Source organism: Vanellus vanellus (assembly GCF_965231255.1).
Source record: "Vanellus vanellus genome assembly, chromosome: Z".
NCBI classification, from domain to species: domain Eukaryota; kingdom Metazoa; phylum Chordata; class Aves; order Charadriiformes; family Charadriidae; genus Vanellus; species Vanellus vanellus.
The window spans coordinates 71,288,923-71,316,219 of record NC_138908.1 but is presented as its reverse complement, the minus strand read 5'-3'; positions in this window follow the sequence as shown (position 1 = coordinate 71,316,219).

Here is a 27,297-nt window from a genome sequence, read left to right as displayed (position 1 = left end):
GTGTGTTGTATTTCCAGATCATAGAATCATAGAATCATAGAAAGGTTTAGCTTGGAATGGACCTTAAAGATTATCTAGTTCCAAACCCCCTGCCACAGGCAGGGACACCTCCCACTAGCCCGGGTTGCTCAAAGCCCCATCCAGCCTGGCCTCAAACGCCTCCAGGGATGGGGCAGCCACAACTTCCCTGGGCAATCTCTTCCAGTGTCTCAGCACCCTCAGAGTGAAAAATTTCTTCCTTATATGTAGTGTAAATCTACCCTCTTTCCATTTAAAACCATTACGCCTCGTCCTATGACTACACTCCCTGACAAAGAGTCCCTCCCCATCTTTCCTGTAAGCCCTGTAGGTACCAGAAGGCTGCTACAAGGTGTCCCTGGAGCCTTCTCTTCTCCAGGCTGAACAACTCCAACTCTCTCAGCCTGTCTTCATAGGAGAGGTGCTCCAGCCCTCAGATCATCTTTGTGGCCTTTCTCTGGACTTGTTCCAACAGGTCCATGTCCTTATGTTGGGGGCTTCAGAGCTGGATGCAGTCAGTATTCCAGGTGGGGTCTCACCGGAGTGGAGTAGAGGGGCAGAATCACGTCCCTCGACCTGCTGGCCGCATTTCTTTTGATACAGCCCAGAAGACAGTTGGATTTTTGGGCTGTGAGCACACATTGCCAGGTCATGTTGAGTTTCTCATCAACCAAGACCCCCAATGCCTTCTCTTCAGGGCTGCTCTCAATCCATTCTCTGTCCAGCCTGTATTTGTGCATGGGATTGCCCCGACCCAGGTGCAGGACCCTGCACTTGGCCTTGTTGAACTTCATGAGGTTTGCATGGGCCCACCTCAAGCTTGTCCACATCCCTCTGATTGGCAATGCATCTCCAAGCAAGACTTTGGAAGCAGTAATTCCAATTGCAGAGCCTGAATCTGAACTTGTCCTACAGCAAGCATATAAATCCCTGCTTCTGCTTATTAACGTTCAGGCCATTGATAATTTTAATAGCTTTGATTATCTCTCTGCTGGAATTGTTTTTCAGTAAGGTGATGTAGTATCTCTTCATGTGTCCAATTTCCAGACAGAGTGAGTTTCATCACTTACATGCTTAAATAGGTCTTTAATCAACCGACTTGAGCTTTCTTATTTGGAACTTGCATTATGCTCATAAAGTAGAGAAACAAATTTTACTAAAATTACAGGTCACCATGAACCTATGTGATTTTCTTATCCAAGCTAGCAGTAAGATTCTTCTTGCAGACCATGATAGAAAAGGAGAAGCAGTAATCTCAGACTACACAGATTTCATCATTAAAGAAATCTTAAAGGAAGGACAACAACTTAATAGCCTCTGGAGCTCTAACAAGACAGGTTTGTATAAAAGGAGACAGAAAAATGTTAATACAAATATCAGTTATGAAATGAAATATTTGCATTTCTCATTAAAACAGGTTGTTTTAATAAATGTTTAAATAGAAGTGTATATTTTTGAACACTAATAGATTCTTCTTTTGTATTATTAATTTAATGCAATAAAGGGGATTGGAATTAAGTTTTCTATCTGTATCTGGAAAATTTAGCTACAAATTTACACCAATAATTAGATGGTATTTGTTGGAAGAACTTTTATTTATTAGAAGATTTAAAGAGTATGTACCCAGGCTTTTTCTATTTGTAAAATTGCTTTACTAGATGGAAATTAGCTAACTTTCACTCTCTGTAATTCCTTTCTTTCACTGAATAGGAGTGAAGTAATTTCTACAAAACAGACTTAATCTTCTATAGATACAGAGAAAAAAAACTACATAGTATCTTAGTATTTTGACTTATGAAGCAAGAAATGCAACTTATTTGTCATGCACTATTCCATCTCCTTTACCCTCTTCTTGTGCAAGGAGTGCAGAGTCCTTCGGTAGGGTCTTTTCCAGGTATCATGTGGCACACATTGCCACATCTATGTATATCCTGGGAGAAAAACTGAAGAAATGCGCTGCAAAAAGATCAGGGCTTGTTCTTCTAAATGTTTTTTTCTTCTGTGAAATATGCTTTTGTCCCCCAACAGAAAAAGAGTTTAGGTGAGCTGGGTTTGTATTTCTAACAGGAACTAAAAGCAGAAGCAATAAAATAAATTGCAGAAGAGGGTGTTTCCACAGAAATTTCCCTTTGGGTTGGGTTTTTTGCCCTCTGTCTCGACAGATTCTGTGACAAGAGTGTTCAAACAGAACAGCACTTCAGTTTTTTCAGCTTCTGCTATAGAAATATCAGGCCCAGAGTTTACTTGTTTTTTAGCAGAGCAGTGGGAGCTCACTGCAGCTGCATACTGACAGCAAGTGGGGTTCGACAGCCTCTCCTGAACGTGTGGAAGGCAAAAATGTGGCTCCTTGCCCTTCTCTGGAGAGCATCATTTGAATCTGTGGGATACCGCATATACAATCAGTTCTGTGACTGATTGCAATGGTGTACTAATTTGTAATTAATTTTCATGCGCGCTGTTCGCTGTTGCTTTTTTTGCAGTTACCTCGTAATACCCGTAGAGGGTACTCACGGACAACACAAAGGTTAACAATGCCAGGAGTGGAGTGCTGCTTCTTGGCTGCCTGTAGTAGTCGCAGTAACTTTACTGCAGTTTACAGTCTGTAAATTTACTTTGAGGCAGATCAAACAGACACAGCAGTACTAGTCTAGAGTTTTAATTCTAGACTTACGATAGTGTCCCCTAATCCAAAAATATTTATATTGGAAACATTGCTGGTCTAAGAAGTGAATGGACAGAGACTTGCTCATACTGCTTGTATGCCCTCCAGCTTCTTCTGTCCCCTTCTCCAAATGAGCCAAGCACTGAATCCTTGAAATTCAGATCCTGAGCCGCATCCTTCTCAGAGCATTAAACAGACAACGCTTAGAAATGAAACTCCACAGGCTGCTGTGCCAAGCGCAAGACCTGTGCTTAACCTCCCCCTTCCCCCAGAATCTCCCCAGTACAAGCATTTTTTGAATCTCCAAACCTCCGAGTAACCATTACAGCATAACCAGGTGGGGACATGTGTTTCAGAGGCTCTGCCAGGTAACTTTTGAACACACATCCTTGTATTTATTTATTTTAATGTAATTTTGTGAAGACCAACATTACCTCCTTGCTCTCAGCTCTTTGGCTCTTTGTTGATTCACCCAGATACCAGAATATCTTTGGGCTTTTTTTCACACATTTTGTAGGTTCTCTTTCTCTGTTTCTGCAAGGAAAGCTTTCAATTGCTTGCTACATATAGCTTCCAGAGATTTCTGCTACTCTAAAGTAATTTAATGGAGATAATATGAAAAAGTAAGTTCTTTTAGCTCAAACACTCCATCCAGAATACAACTATTTGGCCAGAGTGATTCCTTGTTTCATCTAGGAAACTATGAAATGGTATAATCCACATTAAAAAAAAATAATGTCAACTTAATTCACTGTAAGCATGAAAAAGTTCGTAGCTGCAGATCTGAACCTCACTACATCAACAAATTTGTCCACATTGGCTAATATACACCACTTAAACAGTGCCACTGCCCTGTCCATTTCCACTGAATCTACTGAGGCAGAGCTTCCGAACTGCCAACAGCTTTACAGGCATGGGAAAAGAGTGGATCAAACACACTTGCAAATTCATGCAACCACACTGCCTTCTCTCAGGCATGCCCTCTGTATCATAGGATCATAGAACGGTTTAGGTTGGAAGGGACCTTGAAGCTCATCTTGTTCCCCCCTCCCTGCCGTAGACAGGGACACCTCTCACTAGACCAGGTTGCTCAAAGCCTCATACAGCCTGGCCTGGAACACCTCCAGGGATGGAGCTTCCACAACTTCTTTGGGCAACTTGTTCCAGTGCCTGATCACCCTCACAGTGAAAAATTTCGTCCCAGTGTCTAATCTAAATCTACGTTCTTCCAGTTGAAAGCCATCACCCCTTGTCCTAACAAACAGCACAGCTGGGAGTCCAGCATCCACATGGCACATCCCACCAGAAAAAGCATTCATTCCAGAGAGGAAGCATTTATCTATATGCCAGCCTGAGTATACCTTCAGTCTGAAAATGTGCTAGCTCCAGTTCAAGGACTACAAGTCACTGAGTGCTAAGAAGATAACCTCTCTTTGCTGCCTTACATTCTCTAGTAGCTGCTGTTGGCCATTAATACACAGTGGTAGACACATCAGTATCCTTATATGGGATGGCCATCACAAAGAAGACAACAGAATTACCGACTTTCCTCATCAGGAAAGTAGCTAGTTGCCACTTGGACCCCACTTTTCACCTTATGAGAGCAACATTAGTACAATGTTACAAGTACAATGGTATACAGGTGATAAGTGTTGGTCCGAGTATCTCTCCATTTAATAGAAGGCTCTGACAGGGGACACAACACAGGGGCACACAGCAGACTGTGAGTAAAAGCAGTCTATTATCTTTGGGCACGCACATAGCTAAATTTTGCCATCTTTAGTTTTCTTACAGACTCATTGAAGGGCGGACTTTGGCCCGTTTAGGAGCCTGGTAGACAGAGTCCCTTGGGAGGCAGTCCTGAAGGGCAAAGGAGTCCAGGAAGGCTGGACATTCTTCAACAAGGAAATCTGGAAGGCACAGGAACAGGCTGTCCCCATGAGCCAAATGGTGATCCAGAGGGGAAGAAGAACAGCCTGACCGAACAGAGAGCTTTGGCTGGAACCCAGGAAAAAAAGAGTTTATGTCTGTTGGAAGAAGGGGCAGGCAACTCAGGAAGACTAAAAAGTTGTTGTGAGGTTATGCAGGGAGGAAATTAGAAGGGCCAAAGCCGAACTAAAACTTAATCTGGCTACTGTCGTGAAAGACAATAAAAATGTTTTTATAAATACATTAGCAACAAAAAGGAGAGCTAAGGACAATCTCCCTCCTCTATTGGATGAGGGCGGAAACATCATGACAAAGGTTAAGGAAAAGACTGAGGTAATTAAGGCCTTCTTTGCCTCAGTCTTTAATAGTAAGACCACTTGTTCTCAGGGTACCCAGCCCCCTGAGATGGACAACAGCGATGGGGAGAAGAATGAAGCCCCTATAATCCAAGGGGCAATGGTTAGCAACCTGCTACAGTACTTAGGCACACAAGTGTCTGGGGCTGGATCCATCCAAGGGTACTGAGGGAGGTGGTGGAAGTGGTCACCAAGCCACTTTCCATCATTTATCAGCAGTCCTGGCTCACCAGGGAGGTCCCAGTTGACTTGAGGTTAGCAAATGTGATGCCCATCTACAAGAAGGGCCAGAAAAAGGGCCTAGGGAACTACAGGTCTGTCAGTCTGACCTTGGTGCCAAGGAAGGTTATGGACAAGGTCATCTTGAGTGCCATCATGCAGCACATGCAGGACAACCAGGTTGATAATGCCTACTCTACATCTTTGGGGGAGAGTGGCTGGAAAGCTGCCTGACGGAAAAGGACATGGAGGAGTTGGAAAACAGCCTGCTGAATATGAGCCAGCAGTGTGCCCAGGTGGCCCAGAAGGCCAATGGCATCCTGGCATGTATCAGAAATAGTGTGACCAGCAGGCCAAAGGAAGTGATCATCCCCCTGTACTCAGCACTGGTGAGGCTGCACCTTGAATACTGTGTTCACTTTTGGGCCCCTCACTACAACAAAGACATTGAAGTTCTGCAGTATGTCCAGAGAAGAGCAATGAAGCTGGTGAAGGGTCTGGAGCACAATTCTTATGAGAAATAGCTGAGAGAACTCGGGTCGTTTATCCTGGAGAAAAGGAGGCTGAGGGGAGACCTTATTGCTCTCTACAACTACCTGAAGGGAGGCTGTAGCAAGGTGGGGTCTTCTCCCAAGTACCAGGAGATAGGATAAGAGGAAATGGGCTCAAGTTGTGCCAGGGGAGGATTAGATTGGATATCAAGGAAAAAATCCTCACCAAAAGGGTTGTCACACACTGGAGCAGGCTGCCCAGGGAAGTGGTAGAGTCACCATTCCTGGAGTTATTTAAAAGACATGTAGACATGGTGCTTAGGGACATGGTTTAGTGGTGGTTTTGGCAGTGTTAGTTTAATGGTTGGGCTCTGTAATCTTAAAGGTCTTTTTCAATCTAAATGAGTCTATGATTTATATGGGCTGCAAATATTTAGTAACAATAATAACGTACCAATAAAATGCTGATGCCCCTCTGCATATTATATACAGTACTGTATATTGATTTATTCATCCAAACAAAAAAAAAAACTCAAAACTTGTCTAGATCTTGTTCTCTCATCTTCCAACCCATTTTCTTTACTCTCCTTTTGCTGCAAATAAGTGAATGTAAAAATGAAATAGAAACAAGATAATTACAAAAATTATTCAAAAGAAAACCATCTGCTTGAATTCATAACATCCTAGCTTCAGCATAGCATAATAACCAAATCTGGTTATTTCTCAGACGTCAACAACACTGACCACAAACTTTTCCATCCTTGAAAAATTAGGGTTTCAATGTGTATATAAATCATGCTCATGATTTGAATCACCTGGGAAAGCAGCAGGCTTAGTGGAGCGTTTGCCTTTTTACTACAGGAAATAAATATCCCTATCTGCAGCAGATAGTCTATAAATTAATCATTCCACAGGTGCCACAGTGGGCCAGACCTGTGAGAATGTTTACAGTCTGTGAGAGAAACTCTTCAAAATCATAGCAACTATTGTAATTGCCTAAAGATATACACAGAGAGATGTACCAGAATTCTCAAAGACCTTAAGATATCTGAGCACTCTCCTACACCACTCTCACAGGCAGTTTGAGGGCTGCAAAATGAGGGAGTAAGTAGAGAGGTAGTATAACTCAGCCTCCCCCAGCAAGCAGCTGGGAAAGAGTGTTGCAGAGTATCTCTGGCCTTCAAACACTCCTATCAGGCTGGGAAGGACTGATAGGTGTAACAAGGATGACCTCTCCCACCCGCTGCTTCAGATAGGGCTGGAGGAAACAGAAGTGAAGTGCTGGGTCACTGTGTGGTGCTTGCTGGTTTGAAGGAACCTCAGAAAGAAGTGGTAGAGGTTAACATGGGCATGAAGGCTACAGCTACACCATGCAGGGCAACTTGTCTGCTACAGGATTCCACAGGTATTGGTTGTTATAGGGTTTCTAGTCCCACGCACTACTGTCCACAGGCATGTCTGTCATCAGCATCTCTCCAGTGCAAAGAGAAGGACAAGGAGTGTCCTCTCAGCCTGAGCACAAGCATCCAAGAAGTTTAGGCTTACCCTTACCCCATCGTTAGGACAATGGAGACAAAGCTGAAACGTCCCACTTGGTGACAAGTGCCTGCTGCTGAGAAACTGGGTATTCCCTAACTCAGTGGTTTGAAGTGTTTACTAAATAGGCAGAGGAGGCAGCTAGAGCTTATAGACAGGAGGGTAATGTGTTTGTACCAACAGGCGCCTGCCTTTAGAGGTCAGCTGCAAGTAGATAAGCTCAAAAAACCACACTCTTGGCTGAAAATAAAACAGTAGAACAAAGAAAGCTACCCGAGTAATTTCAGCTCTGATTTCTAGTGGAATATTCAAGTACTCAGATTTTATAAGCAGATTGTTTGACTTTTGAAACTGTCAGGAGATGCCACATCTCACAGCTGGCTCTGTCTGGGTAAATGCATTATGGAGCTCTCGGTAAAGGCCTCTAGTAACTCCTGTATCTACACAGGACATAGGAGCCTAACTTCAACTTGCATATATTTTGCAGGTCCTTTGCTGTTTAGGCATCAGAGTTAACAGGATGAGGGTCAGCTAATAAAGAAAATCTTAATTGTTTTCAAGTCTAGAATCCTTTAAAATTAAAGCAAATCCACGCTTCCTCTAAGGAGTTGAAGGTTCTTGCAAGTCAGCCACAAAGACAACGCTGAGGATGTTTTTGCAGTCCTCACCAAAGATTGGGGATTCCGAGCTCAGTCTGATCAAGTCATCAGTGATGCTGTCTCTTTTCAGGACAGAACCAGCATCTGTTAGAATCAAATTCTGGATTTTGTGTTTGGGCCATCTCATACAGACAATATTTCAATCCATCACTGAAAATTTGACCTCAGCCCTTATTATGCCTTAGGTGAGCAGCCAACAGCTGAGGCAGTGATCAAAGACATTGACTGAAAAATTGGGAATAAGCAATTAACACAAGCTTATCCTACTAATCTGATAAAGGTAGAGAGTGAACATAGTCTTGTGCTCTATCGCAATCATGCATAAAGCAAATGATCAAGTTGGAAAAATTCTCACGAGACCCATACATCTAATGTATTTACAGAAATAGAGTGCTAGGGACTTCTGAAATATGCTGCTGTTGCATATCTTTGTATAATGGCACACAAACTGTTGAGATATGATTTGGATAGGTGGATGGTAAAGGGAGTAAGCAACTGGCCACATTGCTTGGGCTCAAAGGGTTAGGGTTGTGATCAGCTGTGCAAACTGGTAGCCATTTATGAGCCAAGTTCCTCAGGGGTTGGTACTGTTCAGCATTTTTCTTAATGAGCTGGAGAGTGGGATAGAGTGAACTCTAAGCAACGTTCACGGACTATTAGGAGGAACACTTTAGATACTGGAGTAAAGGGCTGCTATTCAGAATAACCTTGACAGATGAGAGAGAGAGGCTGACAGAAACCTCACAAAGTTCAAAAAAGTGAAATGCAAAGTCCTGAAACTAGAATGCAGTAGCCTACAAAATGGTACAGGCTGGGAACTGACTGGACAGAAATGAGGTTCTCAGAGCAGGACCTGGGAGCTGTAGTGGACAAAGAGCTGAACATGAGTCAGTGGTGTGTGTTTGCAGCAAAGAAGGCTAACTGCATACTGGGCTGTACAAGCAAGCATAGAGTCCATAGGCTGAGGAAGTGATAACTCTCCCCATTCAGGCCACACCTGCAGTACTGAGGAGCCCAAAACTGGAGGCAATACAAGACAGCAAGACCAACATTGACTTGTTGGACCAAGCCCAGCGAACACCTATCAAGATGGTCGGGGACTAGAACACTTGACTTACAAAGAGAGACTGGGGGACATGCCTTTGTCCAGCCTTGAGAAAGCTCAGTCTGGCTCTTCATGCTGGCTACAGCTCCCGAATGGGAAGGTTGAGAGAAGGTGGAGTTTGACTCTTCTTAGGGATGGAACAAGAAGCAAGGGACACAAGTTAATACAAATTCTGTATTTATATTCCATGTAAGGTACTAGTGATTCTGGTCTAACTGGGACCATTTTTTCTATTTGTATTTCTTCAATATTAGCAACAAACTTTGTATTGTAAAGAGGCCATTCAGCAAGAGTAATGCAACCAGAACCTGATCCTTCACTAAAGAATGTTATTCATTGTAATTACAGTTAGCTTTTCTTTTTTTTTTTTTTTATGAAACATGAAATCAAGGAAGAGGTGTTCCATGCAATCACATGATAACATTCACATAGGAAGGACAACTCAGTCCAGTTGGATTTATGAAGTTATCACAGTTTAATTAAGCTCTTATCAAATGTAGCTATTACTCAACTAAATTAAAGGGTAGATCCAAAATCAATTTTTTTTTTTCCTAAAAATTATGCATTCCATTTGCAAGAAAGAGGCCTTGTTAAACAATAGTGGGCTCATGTACATCAATCACATCTGTATTGCAAGGATACTATTACTTTGGGAAGTAAAGCAGAAAAGCCTGCTTTTAAAGCAGCACCGTGTATGCACACAGAACAAAGAAGGAATGACCTTCAATATATCTCTGTTCAAGAATAACCTCCAAGACCAAGGAAGCACTGTTGAACTGTCTTACTAGGGGCTCCCATGAACTTTTCATTCAAGTAATAAGCTTTATCATTGACAGAAGGAAATAGGAAGCCCATCTACAAATGCTTTGGCTCTCCTGTTAATTATGCAGATGTCTAGGGTCCACCTGGCGCAAAATAAAATGATGTTTTGATCCTCAGCACTAGCTGTGATCATGGGTTTGCTCTAACAACCTGTGTATGTGATCCATTAGAGCTCCATTTCTCACCCTCACAGTTAATACATGCTGCCTTCTTAAAATCACAGATCTTTCCATGCAGCAACGTGTACACAGAGAAGGGCGTTGTACTTTTGTATTGTATAAATATATTCCTTAAATCCTGTTATGTGCATAAGGTGTTCTTCATTTTTGGTGCAGAATGAATGTTTCACATATAGTTCCTTTCTCTCTCCATTTATGCAGGAGGAGTGAACAAGATACCACCCATGGGATTTGTGTTGCTGACCAGAAAGACATTTTTGTTTTGCTGCTGCTGGCTGCTTCATTTGTAGTGCTTGGAGAACTCCTGCATGGCATTCCATAAAAAGAAAAAACACACGTTGTCATCATTCCCACCACACACACACACAAATTCTGCTTCTCTTGGCCTGCAGAGAGTCTGGGCAGTATTACCACCAGAGCACCTCTTTCCTCTGTTCACCACCAGTTTCAGAATCCCTGTTGTGGTGTAGTCCAAGTTTCACCTCTGCATGTATCTTCATTTTTAACATGCACATGATTGTCATGCATCAAATCAAAGGTGATTACCTTCAATGTTTGCATGAGGAATTTAAGTTCTGTTGCAGCATTGTTTATATCTACATTCTTAACACATCTGGAAAGAATGAGCCAGCAATGTGCGATCGCGGCCCAGAAGGCCAACCATATCCTGGGCTGTATCAGAAGTAGTGTGGCCAGCAGGTCAAAGGAGGTGATTCTGTCCCTCTATTCCACTCTCGTGAGACCCCACCTGGAGTACTGCATCCACCTCTGGAGTCCCCAACATAAGAAGGACATGGACCTGCTGGAGCAGGGGCAGAGGAGAGCCATGAGGATGATCCGAGGGCTGGAGCACCTCTCCTATGAGGAGAGGCTAAAAGAGTTGGGGCTGTTCAGCCTGGAGAAGAGAAGGCTCCGGGGAGATCTTATTGCGGCCTTCCAGTGCCTAAAGAGAACCTACAGGAGAGCTGGGGAAGGACTTTTTACCAGGGCATGTAGCGTTAGGACGAGAGGGAATGGCTTTAAACTGGAAGAGGGCAGGTTCAGATTGAACATTAGGAAGAAGTTTTTCACTTTGAGGGTGGTAAGGCACTGGAACAGGTTGCCCAGAGAGGTTGTTGAGGCCTTGGGCACCCTGGTCTAGTGAGAGGTGTCCCCGCCTATGGCAGGGGGGTTGGAACTCGATGATCTTCAAAGTCCTTTCCAACCTAAACCATTCTATGGTTCTATGATTCTATGAATTCAGAATTCAGCACTAGGCCCTATGGAATAAGCCTGTGGAGGGAATCAAGGAGCCCAAGAGCTTTCACTACTAGACCTATAAGCAGGAAGAAAGAAAGTCCTCTTTTCCAAACTGTTAAACTTCCTCAGTACATAGCATATCCCATATGTGATGCTCTTGGCTCAGTAAAGGAACAATATGGGTCTGTAAAAGCACAGCCTTTTTATTAGATAGGTAAGAAGTGTAAAGTATAGATAGATTTCTGATTCAAACAAAAGTATAAAACTTGCTACTTTTAAGAAACTTACTGTGCTGGTCTTTCAAAGACAATGCAGCGATTGATGGCCTACACCAGCTCACTATGACAAAGTCAGATTCTCCCACTCTGGTTTATTCAAAAATAGTAATTTTTGAGTTCTCATTTGGAACACTGTTTGAAAACATCCGTTTAACAGCCAAGAGACCTGAAACATTGCTGAGCAGGCCAGATGGATACATTTGAACTGCATTTCTCTGCAAATCAGGTGGGAAAAGACTATTATTTATCCCAAGCCATCAGTCTAGCTATTTTAAGACATGTTTGTCTCCTTGTTACTATAACAACATTTTGGTTTCAGAAGAGGTCACTGCTGCATCTATTTCAGGCATAAATTGGAAATCTTTTCTACCACTTGCCTATAATCAGGAGGGAAGATGCTTCTTGGCACCTATTGAATACTACCTACCATCAAGGAAAATATACGTATTAGTTAGGCATAGGTAGCTGCCCTACCTATGTTTAATCCTCTGCTGGAGTTACCCATGCAACAGGGTCATTTCTGTCTGTAATATAGATGAGGATGACTATTTCAGGGAAACTACTCCAGAAAGTCATAGATACCAGGGACATTTTTTCTAGGAAGGTAGAATGTTTTGAACTACTTCCACCTCTGTAAAAAGGAAATTACATCCTAGGGAACATCTAATCTGTGCAGAAGAACTTGCAAGTACATATCAGCAAACATAAAAGGACTGAAACATCAAGAACTGGCATGAGAAAAACAATCTTTCTTCCTATAACCATCCTGAGAGTCAGGGGAATTGGAAATACAAATTTAGGAAAAGAAATTTGAGCTAGCCGGTATTACTCAACTACACTGGTATGACTCACATGACTGGATATTAAACTTGTTGGTTACAGACTATTTAAGAAAGACAGTAGGGATATTTTATGGTTTAAAGTTACAAACGATTCAAAAAGACAGGACCTTGATTGTATACTAATTTATATATTAAATTATAAATCACAAAATGGGATAATGCTAAGACAGTGTAATAGGCTATTGAATAGGCTGAGGAAATAGAAATAGCAGTCCTCCTACTTGCTAAAACATTCAAGACAAAATGTGTCCATGTACAGAATGTCAATTTAGGGGGTTTGGGTGCTGTGTAAGTACAAGAAGATTGAGTAGATGTAATCATACTGATGTTTTCACCATGCAGAAATAGAATACAGTTCTGTTTAATATACCTACTGGGTGCTTTAAAAGATACAGTCTCCCAAAGCTGAAAGCAAAAATTGAATGGAAAGAGATATTTACGTACAAAGAACTGGAAAGAATTACCTCTGCTGCATGGTCTTTCCAGTATAACAGCAACCATGTTCTTGAATAAGTTGAGCATGCTTCACCAAAATGTCTCCACCTACTCCATATGTTACAGGCCTTGAAAAAAATACATGGTTTCTGACAATCTGATATGGGTGGAAATTCTTTCTTAACTCGTCGTCTGGAGGTCAATTTAATTTTGAGTACTTGAGATGATATTAAACATCTATAAGGCCTATAATACTAACAGCACCTTGCCAAATATCCCTCCTGTAGTTGTAATCAGTTGCTAAGTATTTATAGGAAGGCACTCTGCCTTTTTCTGCAGCTCATAAACAATGAAGAAAGAAGAAAATATCTCCTGCACCACAAGGTGATCAGTAGAAATCCTGGGACTTATACAGTTTGGTTTAACAACCAGAACAAATATTGATCTGAAATCCTTCAAATCCTCTTTGGGATACCAGAAAAAATGAGAAAGGTAATTGGAAATTGATAAAGAAGGCTTTCCTAAATGCTCCCAACTGACAATCGTTACTGAAGGTGGCTGTAATTATAAAAAACAACATCAAGATGAATGAAGATATTTGTAACAGCTGAGTGTGTATGTGGATATGGAAAACACTAGGCCACCAGAAAGAATAATATTGGTTAAAAACACAGATAAAGGAAAGGGAAATCTAAAGAAATCACTGAAATTCCATGGCCATTAAAATCAAATCCAAAAAGATGGAATTACTTGAACGTAACAGACAAAAATTCTCAGTCAATAGTTGTAAATATGGTAAAACTATTGAGCATGTTAACTGGTGATTGCCACCAACAGAATAATTTACATATTGATGGTTTTGTTTTGAGCTTGGAGTAAAGTTGAATTTGTAATTAGTTCATCTTCCAGTGAAAATCACATAATTTTTATTCCAAAAAGGATTGTGAGGATCTTAAACACTCTGTAAACTGCATTTTTGTAAACTTGCAAAGTGGCAAGCTAACATCAACCACTGGTAATATCATGGAAAGACTATTCCATCGGAAAAGTATTACAATGTTATAACACAATGAATGCAAATAATCTTGTCTTATGGAAGCCCCAGGTAGCTGATCTATCAGAAAAAGTATCTGTGAAGGAGAAATGCGTGTTTCTAACAGGATCCTAGCAATATCTGCATTTATCAGTATAAATCATTGGAGAGGTAAATGGGATGTGAACTGATCAGTTATATGGGCTGGCCAGGGTGACTTCTTAGGATATATTCGTTTCAGCAGCACCATTTTAACACAGCAAAATGTTATGCCGTATACCTAGCAACACAGGCTGCAAGGCACACTGTTAGGGCAGAAGATTGTATCCTCGAAAGCAACAACACTAAAAAGCATCTTTGAGCATATGCTGGCTGTGCAAGAAGCTAAATACAATTCTCAGATGCATTAGCAGGAAACCTGAAGGTGGGAGTAGGGAAGTAATTTCATACAGATATTACAGAGCCTTTTATTGGAATAATCTTACCAGATCTGGTATCAACACTTTCTTTTAATAAGGAAGCTGACAACTTGGAAACTTTTCAAATAGACCTGAAATAGTGATTCAAGGAATTATGACGAAATATTGAGGAAGCCCAATTTATTTTGCTTGTTCAAAAGATGTTATAAAATAGGTGGGGCAGAAAACTTTGCAAGAAGATCAGAGACTTGTGTGTGAGAGCATGGTACATCGTGAAAGATTCAATCTGTCCAGGCTTTTAGTATGTGGAAAAATGACTTGAACTCCAGGCTTGTGAAAACAGGATTTTTGAACCATTTATTGCTTTCTAAATTTCTGTTGGAAAATCAAAATCATCTATGGATTTGTCGCTGGAAGTAGTCAAGAGGAAAACTCTTCATACTCCATACAAGTATCAAAGGAAGATCCTTCTGACAGGCAGTGTCTCTGTAGTTTAGTAAAAAGGGTATACTTTGATAAAAAAAGAAGACTACTTTTTGCCTTTTGTCCTAGTTTCGAAAACATGGAAAATTTCACTAGTTCTCTACCTTTTGAGAAGTTTCTTGTTACACATCTTGAGAAATGGAACAGAATTTTAGTGAACAGTTGGTGTATAACAAATAAATTTTATACCCTGCTAGCATATTGTATTTATATCACATTCAGAACCTTCACTCCTAAAAACAAAGCTCTGTATGACCCGAGTTAAAGGAGAAGTGGTTACTAGTGCTTATCTTCCGATCGTTCAGAACAGGTCATTAGAAAGTGAAAAAGGCACATTTGCTTAAACAAAATGTTAAGTTACCAAGCGAATCCCGTTATGTTTCCAGTAATGGCAAAACCATCCCACCCCCCCTGTATCGTTACTTCATTGAGATTTGGTGAGGTAAATTTACTACCATTCTCAAAAAGGTCCTAATTTTCCCTGGACCTGAATTAGAGAGTGACTATAGCAAAAGAATTGCAAAGGTATGCAAGAGGAATATGAAGTCACTCAGTTTAGGACCTGTAAAAGAGCCCTAGGATCTTGGATTTGCAATCAGATGCCTGGAAACATAAGTAATCATAATCCACAGGGGAAAAACATAGCAGAAAGCAGTCTTTTGTGGATGTCACAAAAGAAAATCTTGTAAGAAACACTTTCTTTCATGAATTTCCCACTCTTGGGATCTGAAAGCTAAGTCAGGAATAAGTGGTTTGAATTTGCTTACGTGTGTCAGCAGCTATCCATTTAATAATCACTTTTGCAAGCAATGAAAGAGTAGTGAATATGTATTTTCAGAATTACAAATCCGTTTAAACCAGAATTTTGATTTATTGGAGGCCTTTATTGTTCATATACAGAAATATTTGACTCATGCGGATGATTTTTTTCAGCACAGGGAAGATACACTTCTTTATAAACACATGCAATGTCATTTAAAAGTACACTATACATATGACAAACGGTCTGTGTCTCTGCATACAAAAAAAATCCATAAAAATCCATGTGTTTTTTTCAGACAAAATTTGAATTGACATTGCTACTGATTTTCATTCAACAGTAAGGCAGCCTGCTTCCTGTAGCACAGCAACTGTGGGTGGTATTGAGTCAGATTCTTTTCTCAGATACAGAGGCATAAATTCAGGATTACTTCAGTTACAAATCAAAGTAACTGAAAGCAGTATTCAGTTTATCATGCTTTTTTTTCTGAGAACTTCACGTACCTCATGAGCCATGGAAAGCCTGCTTGAATTGTTTTCTTAAGCAAAAATGCAAAGGTATAAGCCTATGAAGGAATGTTAGCTCTGTCCTTGTGAGGGACTGCCCAAACCAAAGAACACAAATTCTTCCTGAAATGTTTTTCCTGTTGGAATTCACAGTCTGAGACCATGGAACGTTTTCTGTGATGACTTTAAACTGTGACTTATTTCTGTTTTGGTGGAAATCCCAAATTTGTTGTTCAACTATTTTTCTTTTTATATTATAGTGAAGTTTCATGATTAACAGCTGCATTATCATATTTACCACTGCTTATTTTCTGTCCTCTGTGAAAAAAATACATCTGTGATCCTTTCTCACTTCTTCTAAAGCATGTGTTTTTAGATAAGCAATGAAAGGGAAGAAGACACATACAATTTAAAAAAAAAAAAAAAACATGAAAATGCTCATTAGTAATCTTTTAAAGTGAGATAACAGGATGGTTTTCCTGTGTAGGAAATGCCATAAAAGAATCCAGGAAAAATTATCCGCTGAGAGTGCAATCACATGATTCCCACGGGGAAGGAAAAAGCCTGGTTGTTTAAGGTCACAGTTCAAGGGACAGAGCAGTTGATGTCTGTATCCCATCAAAGCTGAGTGCCTGAATTGAGCTTATAAGACATTCTAAAATTATACCACAATGACAAGGTGTGACTGCATAGTTGGACCACAAGGCTAAGAAAAAAAATGTAACATTTCGTATGTCAGTCTGTTCCTCAGGAAAACAAATTTTTAATAATATGGTAATGATTTTTGTAATCCAGGTTTTCAAATTTTAACTGAAATATATTATTATGAGTAACATTTGTGCAACTGGATGTGACAACCCTCTCAAAGTAGACATGCACCTCCACTTTTCCAAATGGAGCATGTTAAGAAAACAGTTTCAAGTAGCAGCCATATGAAAATTTGAAGAACTTTCCACTTAAATGGAAAAATAAAGTCTGTAAAATAAGTCTGTAAAATAAATTGATTGGGAGAAAAAAAAGGGGGTTATTTCACACGGTTTCCTCAATACTGATTTTAGATGGCATCAAAGCTTTGTATATATAAAATATAAGAAGGCCTGGGGAGACTGCTCTTCACTGCATAGCCTCTTTCCTAGTCTCACAGCACTGAATATTTCAAAGCATTGCGATCTATGAAAGCTGAAGTGCAATTCATGCTTATTCTCTTCACATGATAAAAATTCCTCCTAATCCAGAGGTAACACTGTATTTGATTGCCATTCTGTTCTTGGTCCTGTAAAATATTTATCAAGGACTCGTGGAGCAAAGAAGGAAACTCACAGTAACCAGTGAAGGAAGACGGTCCATGCAGAAATCGTTTGAGCCCAGCCAATGTCTCTCAGCCGCTAAGTGCCTGTCTCCACAGACTCAGGTCTGCTGAGAGCCGTATCCTTTGCCACGCACCCTCACCCTGCTTCCATTTCCTTTGAGTCTGCATAAGGGGTTAATGAAGAGATAAAAGAAAAACAAAGAAAAACAAAACAAAAAAAAAAAAAACAAACCACAACTACAGTTGTGGAGTAAAGGATGTTGGAGGGTCATTTTGTGATTTTAGCCAAAAGAATACAGTGAAAAAGATGGAGATCTTGCCTACATAACCAATGGGTCTGTTCTGACAACAGATACATTAGTTCATTGATTTTTATTTTTGTATAATTGCTAAAACTTTTTCTTTCAGAACCTCCAGCCAATTGGCCTTGTCTTCCTCTCCCTCTCCCACACCGTGTAAGTCCAGTGGTTAAAGCAGCACCCACGGTGTAGAACAACAGGTTCACATCTCTTCTGTCCAGCTTGGAAGAAGGTTTTGATTTCTTACTTGTCAGGCAAACATCCTAATGTCTCTCACATTAAAGGGACAGCAAAATAAGAGACTGAAGCAGCAAGGGAGGAATTCAGAAGAGGTATAAGAGAAGAAAATGGAAATGCCAGCCTGAAAAACTGAGATTCCCCAGCTCTCTTGGAAGGCTCCATTGTCATCAGTGTCCGGTGACCATTGATGCCCTGGTGACATTGACACCTATGCATGCAAACACATAACTGAGGAGGTCACCCAGTGCACAAAATGGGGAAGAGATCCTTATGTAGGGAAAGACTGGTGTATAGACCTCAGATCAACCATCTTCATTCCTTCTTTTCAGCATCTGGATCTGGTCTCTAAGCTCGGTGGTACCTCTGTCTTTGCCTCTGACCTTTGAGACTGAAATCACAATTGCTTAAGTGCAGGAAAGAGAAATCATTAAGCCAAAATATTTTTAACAGCGAACCGAGGAACACAGCACCACCAATGAGGAAGGATTTATCTAAAAATAGAATAATCAAGCATCCTAGAATATCTTCCAGACTGTTTCATTTTATAAATGAGGACTACCGGCACAATGTCTGTATCTCAAGGCATATTGTCTGATACATACAACTAAATAAACGTTGATAACCTCTAGCCTGACAGAACATGAATAGGAAAGCCTATGTGGCAACATTAATTTGATGTATTGTTCTATTTTATTTTGTTTTCTGCAGGTGTTATTGGCAGCTTTGCCTATTCTAAGAGGAAAATTTCCAAAAGTCACTCTTTCCCTGCCAGCACAATGTTTATATTCATGCTACAACTTGTTGGCATATAATACTGAGTACTATGAATGATTATGCACTGGTGCATTTTTTTTTTAATGAATGGCACACATTCACAGAGGATTAATACTGGCCTCTAATTCTTGTCTGAAAGTTATTTTTAATTTTATTTGTGCACAATATAGGAAATTCAGTTCTTACAACAAGATTCTACTTACATAACATTAGCCATCTAAGAATTAGAAATTTAATATAAACCATTTATATAGCTTCCCTTATAATCAGTGATCTATCCATCTAAAAAGGCTTGAAAGGTGAATTTTCTTTTAACTGTTCCTGTGCCTCTACAGTGTCAGTAGAGGAAACAACTAGTTCTCAGTACCTGTTCTAAACTGCTAAAGCTAGGCGAGATAGATTCCCACTGGCTAGCAGCTGGGTAATATATACCAAAGGAAAACTGTAACAACGTACAAATTATATTCATTACCTCGGGGTAAGACTGATTTTCTCTCTTGAGGATCACTCTTTGTTCGGTAAATCCCCACCAAGTATGACTAGAAATTAAACAAGAAAGAATCTTCTTTGACTTCATGGAGCAGATCCTCCCACATTCATCTGTTTTTTTCAGCAGACCAAAGAAGCAATGTCCACCAGAATCACTTTTCCTGAAGTACAACCACCAAAGTGTTAGCATTATATAGACTGAAGTAGCCTCTGCAGTGTTCTGACACTTAGCAACAAAGATAGTGTTTCCTTCATTCACTTTGTAGAATGCATTATCTTAGAAAACATATTGCTAGTTTGGATCCTTTAGATCCATAAATTATATGAAAGCAATGGGCAATGCTGATTGTCTAATTCCTTAGTGACAGTTCCCCACAAGAAGTGATGCTACATGGGAAACTAGAGTATTTGTGTAATAATTCATGTCTACATGCACACAGCCAAAGAAAGTAGCCAGTGCTGTCCGCCATGTGCATTCCCCATTTAACCATCTGAATGGCAATAGAGTTGAAAAGGGCATTTGGATATGAAAATATAAAAATATAGAACCAATTGGCACTTTTCGGGTTCACAGATAGTTGCACTAAGCCACAGCATATTTTCCTGATAGTTCAGAGCCCATTCCGCTGTCATACCCTGTTCTTTTACAACCTGACAGAAGCTGATGATATAAACATATCCTTTTCCCAAAAGCTTGGGTTGTGTGTGATTTGACCTTTAACTCCTGCTTGTTGTTATAGGTTAGATGTCAAATATTTCTCGTGAGCCTTTGGCAAGGGTTTGAATATGTTTTTGTCACTCTTCCTCTAAGTAATGTAAGCTGCAGTTGGAGAAGCATCACAGGGAGGTCTCCCTTCCCCCATCCCTTTGGCCACTTCCTCCAAGCCCAAACAGGAAAGTGAGGACAATGTAGAGGGACCAGCCATGGGCTCACAGTAAATCTGCAATTACTTGAAATGTCACTTCCTGTTTTTGAAGCCTACAGAAGAATAAATACCCTTCTGGGCCACGCCGCGAAGCTGAGGGGCCCCGGCGTGTGCAGTCCTGGCACTGCCGAGGCTGGAGGTGGCAGGAACATAGAGCCTCGTTGCTCGGCCAAACACCCCGACACTGCCAGGGGTGACAATCACTCTTTCTCTAGGGGCATATACATACTATTTGAAATGTGTAAATGGGATTCTGTGCCCGCTAAGGCTGCTACTTTTGCCTTAGAAAACTGGGTTTTGACATGGAAATAGTTTATACACATGTTAGAAGCCAATTTTCACTGCCAATCTGTATGGAGTTTAATTTGTCAGAAGTCTTGGGCCATGGCAGTCCCTGCCACATTTTCCCATACAAACATCTGTGTAACTGTTTTCAGTAGATCCTGCTGAAACACCCCCACATGCACTGTATCATCCCAAATGTTTGGGGGGAATTTTTTCCAGCTGTATGCATTCTTCAGTCCGGTTTATCACGATGACAGCCAAAGAGGGCTTGAGCACCGGCTGCAGGAGGGGCAGGAACGGATTAAGTCAACACTAGCTTAATAGAAAGCTACTTAGAGAACTGTGGTGTTAGTGTAAAGGATATTTCAACTCTGTAAGCAGCGTTCAAGCTGTTGAATAAGAATTTACAGTATGTTTTAACATCACACAAATGCTTTCCCAACTCCATGTGTTTGTAGACCAAGTCCTGTGTCTCGGAGAATGCAGCAGAAAGCTCTGTGAAATACTTCTTCACACCTCTAAGAAATATGGCAAGATCCAGTTCCACACCTAGCTCATCATGCCTTGCCAGATTCAAATATACTTAATTCATAAAGCAGTACACATGCCTAGTTAATTTCACCCATGCTCTGGGAACGTGAGATCAGGCATAAGGGGGAAGACAGTGCTGCTGGTTTTGAAAGGCTGACAGTGCAAAACGTGTTGCCAAAGCGAGCAGATATTCAGCAAAGTCAGGAACAGTTCTGTAGAGTAAGGATCTGTCACTCACTGCCTAAACTGTTTTCAGAGAAATCCTATTTCAAGAAAATTGCTTAAAGTTCTCCAAAAGTATTTAAAAATACTTTCTGCATGTTGTTCCTGGACAACCCTAATGAATCCAGAAATTCACGAGAATTTTTCATTTGTTGCTGTTTTCCTTATTTATATTCGTTCTTGCTACATTTATCTAAATAGTCATGAAAGAAGGAAAACAAATACACAGAAGATATGAAAAATCTTAATGATTTGTTTTGTTGGTAGAATGCGATTGTTTTTCTGATATCAAAATGGCATGATCAGGAAAACCAGGCAATCATGCCCAAGCAGCATAGGCTTACGAAAGGCAGGTCCTGCTTGACTGACGTCATCTCCTTCTATGACAAGGTGACTGATTTAGTGGATGAGGGAAAGGCCTGTGGATGTTGTTTACCTGGACTTCAGTAAAGCCTTTGACACCAGCATTTCCCACAGCATTCTCCTGCAGAAAATGGCTGCTCATGGCTTGGATGAGTGTACTCTTTCCTGGGTAAAAAACTGGCTGGATGGCTGGGCCCAAAGAGTGGTGCTGCATGGAGTTAAACCCAGTTGGAGGCTGGTCACAAGTGGTGTTCCCCAGGGCTCAGTGTTGGGGCCGGTTCTCTTTAATATCTTTTATCAATGATCTGGATGAGGGGATCGAGTGCACCCTCAGTAAGTTCGCAGATGACACCAAGTTGGGTGGGAGTCTTGATCTGCTTGAGGGTAAGATGGCCCTACAGAGGAATCTGCACAGGCTGGATTGATGGGCTGAGGCCAGTTATATAACATTCCACAAGTCCAAGTGCTGGGTCCTGCACTTGGGTCACAACAACCCATTGCAACACTACATCCTTGGGGGAGAGTGGCTGGAAAGCTGCCTGATGGAAAAGGACATGGAGGAGTTGGAAAACAGCCTGCTGAATATGAGCCAGCAGTGTGCCCAGGTGGCCCAGAAGGCCAATGGCATCCTGGCATGTATCAGGAATAGTGTGACCAGCAGGCCAAAGGAAGTGATCATCCCCCTGTACTCAGCCCTGGTGAGGCTGCACCTTGAATACTGTGTTCACTTTTGGGCCCCTCACTACAACAAAGACATTGAAGTTCTGCAGTATGTCCAGAGAAGGATGACAAAGCTGGTGAGGGGTCTGCAGCACAAGTCTTATGAGGAACAGCTGAGGGAACTGAGGTCATTTATCCTGGAGAAAAGGAGGCTGAGGGGAGACCTTATTGCTCTCTACAACTACCTGAAAGGAGGCTGTAGCAAGGTGGGGTTTGGTCTCTTCTCCCAAGTGATGAGTGATAGGATGAGAAGAAATGACCTCAAGTTGTGCCAGAGGAGGTTTAGATTGGATATCAGGAAAAATTTCTTCACTGAAAGAGTTGTCAAGCACTGGAACAGGGTGCCCAGGGAAGTGGTTGAGTACCGTTCCTGGAGGTCTTTAAAAGACATGGCGGACTTGACAGTTCTAGGTTAACAGTTTGATTTGGTGATCTTAAGTATCTTTTCCAAGCTAAATGATTCTATAAAAAATTCCACAAAACCAGTTTTGTTTCTGTTCCAAGGGAACCCAAACAAGAATCTAAGAGATTCCTTCCCATGGGACAGACACTGGAGCATGTCCCAACATCTTCTAGCTCACCTGCCCACTCTGCAGACACCCAGTAAGGTGCTTGCCAGGGTCTCAGAGCTGCCAAACTCCCAAGAAATTTCCCTGCCTCTCTGGGAGCAGCTTGGACAGGCTGCTTGGCGAGGAAGGGCAAGCTGGGAGCTGAGGGGATGGTGAGGCAGGCAGGACCCTGGCCTTGCAACAGGAGCCCCCTCCCACAGCAGCCAAACAAGGTGATCAGGGAAGGGATCTGTGCATTTAGGAAACTGAGGCCTTCAAACACACTTGTCCTTCCATAACACTGCTTTCCCCAGCTGGCCTGTTTTGCAGATCACCAAGGCAAGTGACTGAGGCTTCCCATGTCCTCACCACTGGGACAGCTAGATAGGAGTGGCGCAGAAGTCTGGGGCCCTTTCTCCTTCACTGACAGTTTCAGCATTTTGGGATTTCATTCCATGCTTAAATGAAATCAAATTTCAAAATACTAAATCCTCCATACCACAAACATCATTACAGAAAACTTTAAATTGTATAACCACTGCAGAAACGCAGCTGGGACTCCTTGGGAATGGAGTCGCACACCATGTTTTGCATTTGCATTTTCATTTCATATTTTATATGCTACACTCATGTTGTATTCCACTTTTTTAGATAGAGAGTTCTACCAGTACTCCTCTGATAGTATTAGGACTAAGGCTTCTTCCTGTGGGATAGATTTTCCTGTCTGAAATACATCCATGCTGAGGATTTAGCATGAATAAAGCCTTGTTTATATCCCTGCTCAGCTTGTGACCACAGCCATAATAATGACAGCAGAGGTGAGTCCGTCAGAAAATCCTCGGTATTGTGGGGTTTTGCTGTTCAAAGTGGTCATTTAGGAATACAAATGGAAGTCTGGGAGACATACTAATAGCTTTTTTTTTTTTTTTTTTTTCAAAAAATGGCATAGTTTTTCATGAACTGCTATTCCTGCCAAAAATATTAGAAGGGAAGTGTGCATTGTTTCCTGCCAGCTCACCTGCTGGCTTTGGAGGTTCTGTGCTCTGAGACAAACTTATCACCAAGATCACATTAAACTTAAGGATGCCAAGGTTTCCATATTCCCCAGTTGGGAGCTTGAGTCACAGTTCTACTGAAGACTCTCAAGGTCCATGCTTAAGCTGCCGAACTCCTATGAAATAGTTTTAAATAAGGATCCTAGGGTTTTGAGACTTTCCACACCTTCGCTGGTAACCTAGAGAACTGTAAGATTCCCAAATTAAATTTGAACTCTCATCATGTTAGAAACTTCTACTTCTCATTGCGGCACTCTTCAGCTCTGGATTACTCAGTCAGGACTCCAAAGCAGTGGGAGATCCAAGGGACACCAATTGTTCCTGGTTTCTTTAGATAAAAAATTAGAAACCAAAAGTGCTTACATTTTTCCATAATTATAAAACTGAGAAATTTCCTTTCTGAAGAGAACATCACCATTTCCAGTAAATTTGGGGTCTTTTTTAATTACTATAATTTCTTAAGGACAAGAAATGCTAATTGATCTTTTCATGGTTTACATGCTTTTGACTTCAGGGAACTCTGCAGTTTTGTTGCTGTTATTCAGTAAAAATAAAAAAAATAGCCAAAACCTAATGAAGCAGGTCCACTGATATTTAGATACCCAATATGGACCTGCTGGGACCCAGTAGGTTCCACCATTTTAAGTTGGAATAGCCCATGTTGTTACACAAAAATAATAGGTACACAGAGCACTTGAAAATCAGAGAAACAACTAAAATAAATGACTGCAAATCTCCTTTGGCTAAGCACAAATTACTCACTTCAGACAAGGACATGGATTTTTAAGAAAAATTGATTGGCTAAAAATGTGTACGATAGGTAGAAAAACAAGGCAGTATATTTTCCCTCTAATTCTCACTACTTTTAACAGAGGTATATGAATACCTGGGACTTTATGGAGATTTCCCTTACCTACAGTGATAACAGAGAGGGGATAATCCCATTCACTATGCCTAATAGCCCACAGGCTTATGTTCCCACTGATGTGGAGCGCAGGACTAATAGTTAAACGTGCTCTATAGACGTGTACAAAAAGGAGCTGGCTGGATCCTGCCTTGATGTTACTTCAGTGCCTGCACAGTTACAATGACAACATTTCTTTGTTTTTCTAGGTGCATTTCTTTGTGGTTGCTTTGATTGTAAAAAATACTTTAAGGAAGAAGGGGGTCATATAAGGCTAACTTTGAAGTTGGAAGCGTCCTACATTGTAACAAATACATCTGTCCGCATGTCACAGCAAAACATAACACAAGCAGGTATCAGAACCATTTACATAGGTTTTAACAAAGCTCCATCCACTCTGTGCTGCTCACATCATTTTTTCTTTCCTGTAGATGAAAAAAGAGCACATTTTTTTCTTGAAAATCCATATTCTCTTTTCACCAGATATAAAACTTCTTGATTTGAAAAAAAAAAAAAAAACCCAACAGTGTGAAATGGTCATCCTTTGCTGTCACATTTCCTTGCTGATTTTTAGCTGACTATCACAGCAACTTCCAGGTTATGTGATTGATATAAATGCACCCAGTGCACCTGTAGGGACTAAAGACAGGATCTTAACTCCTCATATCCATCCCCCTAAGAATGAAACTCATATCTGACCTCTATACTGAACATACAGGGAGATTTTCAAGAATCTGAAAAGAGGAATTAAAGTGTACCTCTCTGATACAGATTATAATCCTTTGAACAAATGTCTTTGAAAGACTTTTTATTTCTTATTTGATTGTTCATGTCTGGCTTTTTCAGACTCACGAGGCTACCCCACAGGTATTTATCAATGAGAGGAAATGCAGAGATCTATATTTAGCTGGACATTTATTTCTGAGGATTTGGTCAAAACAGAGTTCATAGTTTCAGACGTTCCTTTAAGACTGTAATGTGATCACCCTTCAAAATCAATGGATTTAGGAGACTTGCTGATTCAAGAGGCTTACTGCTAGTTTATAGGAATACAATTAGCATTTGCAAGGAATGATAATTTTACTGCAGTACTCCTATGCTAAGAATCCGTAAGAGTAAATTCACTGTAATAATCACTATATTTTTCTTATTAGTTCTGACTAACAGATTTAAAACTGTTCCTTTCTAATACACTGGTTTAAGTGCTTTCTAAATAATCAGTGAGTTTCAGTATTGTCTCATAGCAATGCCATGGTTTAGCAATGTTCAGTTAGGCTTTAATTTAGAGAAGTATCTACATTCAGGAAGTCACTGACATGATTAACTTTATTTATAAGCACTCACCTAGACAAAGGTCTCAACTCCTGCTGTGAGCTGATCCATATAAAAAAAAGACGATCCATATAAAAAAAAGCTTTTATTGATTCAGCCTGGGAAGTCTGTACAATTAATCAGATAGAAATAAACTCCTTTGTTTCTCACTTCTCTGACTACTTTAGACTTTCCTATTATTATTATCTTATAAGACAATAGTTTGTCAGCCAATATCTCACAGTTAGCAGGTATCCCTAGCTTGATATTAAGTAGATTTAATTTCTTTATTGAGGCACAGAGGTTAGCAATATTTTTTGTTCTGTTTTGTACCGTTTTGAAATGGATGGGGTGGTTTCTCAGATTTCAACATATTCTGGAGAATATCCAAGGCCAGTCATAAACACAAACTAGCAGATTATATGAATTCCATAAATTATTAAGGGTCATCATTAGCCAACCTTTCTCCTCATTTCCATTTCCTTTTGACAGGAATAATGACTTTGTTATGAAAAACTGTCAAAAGTATAAGAATGTGAAACATAGGCAGCCCAAATCTGTTTAATAAACTAATCATGGATTAAAGTCCAGCTACACTGTAGTATATGGAACAGACTGAATAGTACCTAATAAACACTTTTATAAACAACAGTCAAATGGAAATTGCAATTTGTTTGTCATTAGTTCATATTAGCGTTAAACATGAAGTACCTTGAAAACATAAAGGTGATTTGAAATGATACCTGCAGCAGTACGACCAAATTTCTGCCAGTAAGAGCTGGCCTTTTGGGAGTATGGCTAGTTTATTTTTGCATTACCTTTCAAACAAAGAAAATAACATGCAAACTCCAACCCAAACTCTCTATAACAAGTAAGTGACCTTCCTACTTTATTTGGGCTGCTATCTAGGTGATCCAGTAGTCCTTAATTCACTTGACAGCCTAATTCTGTAGACAAAGCAGGTAGTAAAACAGGAGTTATCATCCAAAACAAAAGTTTGAAAAGTTTCTGGCAGGACAGAGCAGGAGGAAGCCCCCATGTGATGTAACTCAACATGGCTCAGTTGAAATCACCAGCTGAGAACATTTATAGCTGGGTGAAGATTTAAAACAAATGTCTCCGAACATACACAGCCGTTATGCAGACTCCAGTAACAAACTTTCTTTCCAGTTTAAACCCTGATATGGCTTTGTATTAAACTGCTTATGTCATATTAATGGAGTTGTATGCTTTTTTTCCAGGCATGAAAAATAGCTGCTGCTCTTTCATGGTCACTTGAAAGTGACCAAGCTAGTTCAGTCCTGTCTCACCGCATCTCATTTCAGCAAACATGTAGGGTACAGTGGCTTG